The sequence below is a fragment of the Mesoplodon mirus genome, assembly GCF_964341445.2.
Source record: "Mesoplodon mirus genome assembly, contig: HAP1_SCAFFOLD_759, whole genome shotgun sequence".
NCBI lineage: Eukaryota > Metazoa > Chordata > Mammalia > Artiodactyla > Ziphiidae > Mesoplodon > Mesoplodon mirus.
Window position 1 is genome coordinate 7297 of NW_028295273.1, and position 7296 is coordinate 14592.

Consider the following 7296-nt stretch of genomic DNA (forward strand, 5'->3'; position numbering starts at 1 on the left):
GATACTCAGCCTATCTGTGCCTCAACGCCCTCATCTGTAAAGTGGGGCAAACAACACTAACCTCCTAAGGATGAAATGAGTTAATACACTCGAAAGTGCCCAGAACAGTACCTGGCACAAAGCAAGCTGTCTCTGTGATGAATACCCTCAGCCTGGCAGCAGCTCTCTGGCTCCCTCACCTCTCTGACTGCTTCCAGGTCTCCACGCCGGGCTCCTCTCCCCTCAGATGTCCGTTTCCTCCTCACTCTGTCCATGGGCTGGGGCCACTGTGCCACACCCTCGATTCGCAGGTGTGTATTTCCAACCCCTGGTTCATCTCCAGGCCCCAAACTGCCTGGCCGCTTCCGGGATGTTCAGGTGCTCACTCAACCAGTCCTGCTTCCTGCCCTCTTGGTAACGGGATTATCACCTGCCAGCTCATCCAGCCATCTTTCTCCGTGGCCTGTGGCATTGATCCTACTGATTCTTCCAGAAAGCTCTCAGACCAGTCCCAAAGCAACGGTCCAGTCAAGTGGTAGTATTAATGTGCTGGGCAGAATGGTCTCCCAAAGATGCCCATGCCCTGATCCCCAGAACCTGGGAATATGCTCCATGACGTGGCCAAAGGGACTGTGATGATGTCAAGGTTACTAATCAGTGCTCTTAAAAGAGGGAGACTAAGGACTTCCCTGGTGTTGCAGTGGTTAAGAATCCGCCTGCCAATGCAAGAGACACGGGTTCGAGCCCTGGTCCGGGAAGATCCCACATGCCACGGAGCAACAAAGCCCGTGTGCCACAACTACCGAGCCTGCGCTCCAGAGCCCACGAGCCACAACTACTGAATCCGCGTGCCTAGAGCCCGTGCTCCACAACAAGAGAAGCCACTGCAATGAGAAGCCCGTGCACCGCAACAAAGAGTAACCCTCGCTCGCTGCAACTAGAGAAAGCCTGTGCTCAGCAACGAAGACCAAACCCAGCCAAAAACTTTTAAAAAATTTTTTAAAAAGTGGGAGACTATCCTGGGTTATCCAGGTGGGACTAATTGAACTCCACCAGTCCTTATAAGCAGAGGACTTACTCTGGCTGTATTGGAGAGATAAGTGGTGTTTCTTGCTGGGCCCCCATTTAACAGCCCCAATGCTCCTCTTCCTGGGAAAGCACCAGGTCAACGTTTCCTCTTTACCCAAATCCCCCCCTAGATGGCAACACCTCAGTCTGTTGCATGAATGAGGATCACAAGAACATTCATCTCACATTTCACTGACAACCCCCATTCTCGATTCCACAGAGTGGAATTTCCCTAGCTTAGTCAATTATCTTGTTATCTCAGTTAACTGAGAATTTCCAATTTAGATATTAGATGTTCCCAAAGCTAAATTTACACTCAAAAAGTGAAGCTTCTGTTTTTAGAAGCTTGAGTCAGCTCAGTCTGAAACTCAGCCCCACCTCCCCCGTCTAGCTGTGTGATTTGGGCCAGTTCCTTAACCTTTCTGAGTCCCATGTCCATGTCATCAAATGAGGATAATAATGATAATAGTAGTTCTCACCCGCACAGGATTTGTTTTGTGGATATAATTCTATAAATATATATACAGAACATACATAGATGATGTATAAAGCCATGTGAGATACAGTAAGTAGTCCATAAATGTATGCTGTAGCTGTTTGTATTATGTATGCTATTCAAAAGATTATGATCTTTCTTTCATATCACATCCATCAGAATGGCTACTATTAAAAAAAAAAGGGAAATAACAAGTGTTGGTGAGGACGCAGGGAAAGTGGAACCCTTGTGCCCTGTTGTGAGAATGTAACTTGGTGCAGCCACTATGGAAAACAGCATGGCAGTTCCTCAAACAATTAAACATAAAATTATCATATGATCCAGCAAGTCTACTTTTGGGTATATATCCCAAAGAACTGAAAGCAGGGCCTTGAAGAGATATTTATACACCCATGTTCATAGCATTGTTTGCAACAGCCAAAAGGTGGAAACAACCTAAGTGTCCATCAGTAGATGAATGAATAAACAAAATGTGGTGAATCCACACAATGGAATATTATTCAGCCTTAAAAAAGGAAGGAAATTCGGACACATGCTACAGCATGGATGAACATGGACATTATACTCAGTGAAAGGATATTATACTCAGTGAAAGAAGCCAGTCATGAAAAGACAAATACTGTTATGATTCTACTTATATGAGATACCCAGAGTAGCCAAGGTCATAGAGACAGAAAGCAGAACGGTGGTTGCTGGGGGCTGGGATTGGGGGATAAGGGGAGTTGTTGTTTCATGGGTACAGTTTCAGTTCTGCAAGATTCAAAGAGTTTTGGAGATGGATGGGGGTGATGGCTGCACAACAGTGTGAATATATTTAATGCCACTGAACTGCACACTTAATAAAAGTGGTTAAGATGGTAAGTTTTATGTTATGCATATCTTACCACAATAAAAAAAAAAAAGAAAAATGAGATCACGATCTAGCCCTTTCCTCTGAACGTTTCCTCTTGGAAGCCCTCCATCTGCTGGTGAGAAACTAGTCCCATCAATTGCTGTGGTGGGTACTGACCAATGAAATCAGCCGCCAGTTCCCAAACAGGGGACAAAACATTCCCTGAGGACTGGTGAGACCAAACAGGTGAACCCCCAGAGCAAGGAGCACTTGGGGAGAAGCCAGGGGTGAGGTGGGGGTGAGGGGGGAGGATGGGAGCACGACCCAGGCAGGAGGACAAGCGTGATGCAGATGGGGAGCCAGCAAGTGCACCCTCCCAGGCCTGTTTCATTCCGTGGATTTCCCCACAGAGAGTCCACCTGTCACCTTATGTCCCAAAATGCAGGTGTTTGCTTAGAATAACAGAAATGTGAATTACACAGGTACCATACTTCACCCCGTAGATCAGTGAAGATCCAATGGGGGGTCAGCACCCTAGGCTGGGGAGGGAGTGGGAGACGGGCGTCCACTGCTGGCAGGACACCACATCCGGAAACCTCTGGTGGACAATTTGGCCATGCCCATCAGAGTTACAGCTGTATGTGTCCTTTGACAGAGCAGACATACCTGCACGTCCGTGAAATGATGCAAATAATAGGAGAATCCCAGCAGCCTTGTTTAATAATAATAAACAAGATTATGGTGTAGGCTCTGGTTCTTTTCTGAGAGGGAGCCCAGAACTGGCAGGGGCCAGGAAAAGGGACGAGAGTCGTCCGGCTGGATGGGATCTGGGGTGTGTGTATGAGATCAGTCTGGCTTCACGACCCTCAGATCCCACGCTAGAAGGGCTGACACAGGCTGGAGAGATGGCTCCACCCATGAGAAAGGAGATGGCTGGCAGGACACTGATCACCGAGGGTGAGGGGTGGACACCAGCATTTCATCCCCCTGTCATATCTGTTCTTTCTTTTTCTCTTCCATCTCCACCCTCGTAGCTGCAGCCCTGCGCTGACTTGGGCTGTCCTAGAGCTCAGTCTTCTAGGGATCCTAGGACTTCCCCAGGGTGGGACTGGGGGAGTCCCTGGGGAGGGGTAGGGTCAGTCAGCCCTTCATTGTTTACCCTTCGCTTCTCTTTTCCTCAAAACAAAGTTTATTGAAAGAATACACACACACACACACACACACACACACAAGCAGGAGTTCTGCTGATCAAGAACGGAGAGGGAGGGAGCACTGATGGTGGGGTTCTCAAAGTGTGGTCCTGGAGCCAACTCCAGGGGACTCCATTCCCCCCACCTGAACCTGGGGAGCATATAAATGTGAAGATTCCTGGGCCTTACCCCAAACCCACTGGGTCAGAAGGCCTAGGAGTTCATGTTGAACAACCACTCTTAAACATGCGGAAAATCCAACAACCACTGGCTTTGGTGTTTCTTCATTCTGGAAGAACTGAGTCCCTTTCTCAGCAGAGTTTAAATAACAGCCACATCCAACTCTAAAGATTACAGTTTACAAGGCACATCAAATCATATAAATTATAACTTGCAAGGTTTAGCTGTGAAATGAGCAAGGCTGAGGCTTTTGAGCCATGTAAAATGGGAGAGGGGAGATTGTGAATAGAGCTCCTGATGGCTCGCCTGCACACAGCAGCTGGGATGTTCACTGGCAGGTCTCCCCCTTGTTTACAATCCTTCAAGCCTTCTTCCCACTGCTTTTCAGATAAAGATCAAAACCCTTATGGTGACATGAAGGAGGCCGACTTGTCCCTTAGCCCTCCTCCTTCCCACTCTGACTTCTGGACGCCCTGGTTTTCTCTCAGTCCCTTGGGTTCACAATATGCTCTTCCACCCCAGGGCCCTTGCACATGCCATTCCCTTCTCCTATTGTCTAGTTAAGTCCTCCTTGTCTTCCATATTCCTTTCCTTTACAGCCCCAATGTTGGAATGGAATTAGTCACACCTTTGTGGGATCATTTGACTTATTTCTCTCTCTCCTGGCAGCTTCCTGATGGCAGGGACCATGTCCAGTTCTGCCATCACTGTACCCCTACACTTGGCTCGGTGCTGAGGCTCTGGGTAAATACTGTGCAATGAATGAGTGATAGCAACAGTTATCACTGTTGACTAGAAACAGTTCTCACTAGCCTGGCTATAAACAGGCTTCCTATTGCCTTAGGGAACCAAACTCCTTACAGGATATAGAAAAAAGTCTGGAGGGTAAAACCCTGCAAATATCAATATTGATATTTCCTTGAGCCAAATGATTACAAGTGACCTTTATTTTCTTCCTTATATTTTCCTTTCTCCCAATTTTTAAAAACAAGAAGCATGTAACTACCTTCCATTATCGGAAAGAGTAAATGATGTCGAAATACTATGATACCAATAGTCAAAACAACATGTCAGCCTTGCTGATGAGTAGAAATCTTTAGAAGCATGACTGCCTATTCTTTAGGATTGATCCAAGCAAATAAACAATCTTTTTTATTTGCTAGATGTAACCTCTGGGTAAATGCAATGATGACTTTTTAGTAATATAAATCCCTGAATTTTTTTTTTTTTTTTTTTTTTTTTCGGTACGCGGGCCTCTCACTGTTGTGGCCTCTCCCGTTGCAGAGCTCAGGCTCCGGACACGCTGGCTCAGCGGCCATGGCTCACGGGCCCAGCCGCTCCGCGGCATGTGGGATATTCCCAGACCGGGCACGAACCCGTGTCCCTTGCATCGGCAGGCGGACTCTCAACCACTTCGCCACCAGGGAAGCCTAGTGACGTATTTCTTAAGCTAAGTCCGATGAGCAGTAAGCAGTCAATTATTTATATACAATGAATGCAACTCAATTTCTGTCTAGTTAATAACTGTCCTCATTAGTTCCCTTTTCCAAATGGCTTATTAATGTCAGTGGATCCTCATCTCAACCCTGTGCACCTCTGAGGATTCTTCTCAGTCTCTGTTTTAGGAGACCATAATAATGATCATTGTGTCATTCACTGAGCACCACATGCCAGGCTCTTTCTATGCATTTCTCACTTAATCCTCAGAATAAACCTGTGAGGTAAGAGGTTTACAGACAGGGAAAAGGAGCTCAGAGTGATTAAGTAATTTGGTTGAAGTCACTCAGCCACAAAGTAGCCTAATGAGATTCAAACCCAGCTCTGTCTATCTCCAAAGCCTGTGCTTTTAAAAATTACTACAGTTTTCTAATATCATAGTCCAGTTCAAAACAGAGATCTCTGTCTCTACTTTAGCCAGACAGGAAATAAAACTACCCCAAATCTATGCCTTGTTAGGATAAAGAAGAAACTACAGTTCTTCTTCTTCTTCTTTTTCCTCCCACTTTGCACACTGAACAGATGTTCTGTGTCCTTGAAGGGAGACCATATCATGGAGGAGAATCTCACGGGGACGTTCATGGAGTTATCTTTAAATCTGTTGCGTTTACAATAAACATTCTCAGAAAACTAGGAATAAAGGGGGAAATTTCTCACTTGGTAAGAACATGTATAAATACCCTACAGCTAACCTCGTACTTAACGGTTAAAGACTGACTTTTTTCCCCTAAGGTCAGGAACAAGCGAATATAAGGATTTATACACTGCTCTTGTTCAGCAGAGTCCTGGAAGTCTTAACCAGGGAAATAAAGCAAGGAAAAGAAGATTCAAGGCATTCACATCTCCTTTTCTGAAAGGAGAAATAAAATTGTTCTTATTTGCAGATGACATGATTGTTTATGTATAAAATCCCAAGAAATCTACAAAAGCCCTTATATAAGAAAGTACAGTTAAGGTTCCAAGATACCAAGAAGCATACAAAAATCAACTGTATATCTATATACTGTCAATGAACATGTGGACACCAAAATTAAAAATATAATACCATTTACAATCACTCAAAAAAAAAAAGAGAGAGATATACTTAAGTGTAAATCTAACAAAACATGTTCAGGACTCGTATGCTGAAAACTACAAAACACTCATGAGAGACACTGAATAAATGGAGAAATATACCATGTTCATGAATTGGAAGACAATGTAGGAGTATATCAATTATTCTCACATTGTTATATAGGATTAAACACAATTCCAATCAAAATTACAGCATGATATTTTGTATATACAGACAGGCTTACACTAAAATGTAAATGGAAAGGCAAAGGAACTAGAATAGGTTAAAAATTTTTTTTAAAGAAAAGTGGGAGGAATCACTCTACCTGATTTAAGACTTACATAGCGACAGTAATCAAGGCTATCTCATAATGGTAGATCCATTATGACAAATAGATCCATGAAACATAATAGGGAACTAAGAAGTAGCCCCCATAGAAAGTATGGCCAGATTATTTTTGACAAACTTGCAAAAGCAATTCAATGGAGAAAGGATAGTCTTTTCAACAAATGGTTCTGGAACAACTAAATATCCACATGGAAGAAAAATGAACTTTGACCTAAATCTCACATCATAAACGACAGTGAACCCAAAATGGTTCATAGATTTAAACATAAAACTATAAAACACTTAGAAGAAAACATAAGAGAAAATCCTCAGGGTCAGGGACCTGGTGGCATGTTCTTAGACATGACACTAAAAGCATGATCTATAAAAGAAAAAATAACTACCTGGACTTCATCAAAAGTTAAAGCTTTTGCTCTGTGAAATACTCTGCTAAGAGAATGAAAAGACAAGCTATGGATGGGAGAAAATATTTGCAAACCATCTATCTGACAAGGGACTCATATCTAAAATACATAAAGAATTCTCAAAACTCAATGGTAAAAAAATTAACAATTCGATTAGAGACACTTAAAAGATATGAAGAGATATTTCACTGAAGAGGATATGCAGAAGGCAAACACGTACATGAAAAGACATTTAACATCACTATCGA